Source organism: Sinocyclocheilus anshuiensis, unplaced genomic scaffold, assembly GCF_001515605.1.
Source record: "Sinocyclocheilus anshuiensis isolate Anshui unplaced genomic scaffold, SAMN03320099.WGS_v1.1 scaffold943, whole genome shotgun sequence".
NCBI classification, from domain to species: domain Eukaryota; kingdom Metazoa; phylum Chordata; class Actinopteri; order Cypriniformes; family Cyprinidae; genus Sinocyclocheilus; species Sinocyclocheilus anshuiensis.
Window position 1 is genome coordinate 639,325 of NW_015542391.1, and position 1,107 is coordinate 640,431.

The 1,107-nt window shown below is 28.5% G+C and overlaps 1 protein-coding gene across 1 annotated transcript in view; it reads left to right on the forward strand.

The window, feature by feature from the left end:
- The window catches only part of LOC107692790 (transcription initiation factor TFIID subunit 9-like), a 5,100-nt gene that overhangs the window by 2,598 nt on the left and 1,395 nt on the right, over positions 1 to 1,107 (forward strand). The window lies entirely within an intron of this gene.

The window sequence follows — 1,107 nt, forward strand, 5'->3', positions numbered from 1 at the left end:
AGTGCTGTACATTCACTCCCCCCACCTACAATCCCTGCCGGTATGAGACTCGAACCCGCAACCTTGGGGTTACGAGTCTGACTCTCTAACCATTAGGCCACGACGATATAAAATATAATATATTTGTATATACATATACATATACATGTATGTATAGAAAACGCGACGTGAGCCTATACGTGACTTAGCCTGTTTTGTTCACTCTCAAAACGCAATCTTACACAAGTAGCATTGTTTTAACAATGCAGCAAACATTTTTAAATATCTTAAAAGTACTTTAATGTCTTTAAAGTGTTGATAGATTTTTTCTTTTGTTTAGTAGCCTACATTTGGCCAAAATTACAGTTTCTTCCTGATAAAATATAATGCTTGGCAGAACAAATGTATATTCCTTAGAAATATGCATGTGTTGTTTTATTAATTTCCTTGACCTTTTGTGGTATAGAAACTTGTTATTTTAGTATCATTGAGATGCTATTATAGTGTATTCATATTTTGAATTAGATTTTTATATTTATTTTCATGTTAACATTTTAGTTATATTTTGTCACTTCATTTATTTATTTGTTCGCTGATATCTGTGTAGTTTTTGTATTTGTATTTCAGTTGTGGTTGTTTAATACATCAAGTTAAACTTTAATTTCAGCTAATATTTATTTCAAGTAATACGTTTTTTTTTTTTTTTTTTTTTTTTTTTTTTTTTTTTTTTTTTTTTTAAGTTTTTTTTTTTTTTATTTAATAAAAAATAATGGAACATTTAGGTCATGAATATTGTCTCAAAAGTCATGGAAAAGTCATGGAACTTTATTGGTAAAAATATGTACGAACCCTGTGTATTGGCTGTGACTAAAGGGTTCACACGTTATAGGCTAACGTTACCAGATCTCTTCCTGTTGTTTTTTCTTTTTCTTTTTGAGTAAAGAAAACGCTGTTTATTATTATTATTATTATTATTATTATTATTAATATTATAGGCAAAGAAAATTGTTTAAAAAAAAAATAACGTTATTAACTGGTATTTAATTTACCTGAACCGGTTTCGGAACGGTAATAATACAGAGGAACGCAGGAACAGAAACGTTAAAATATCGATTCTGCTCGGAGTGA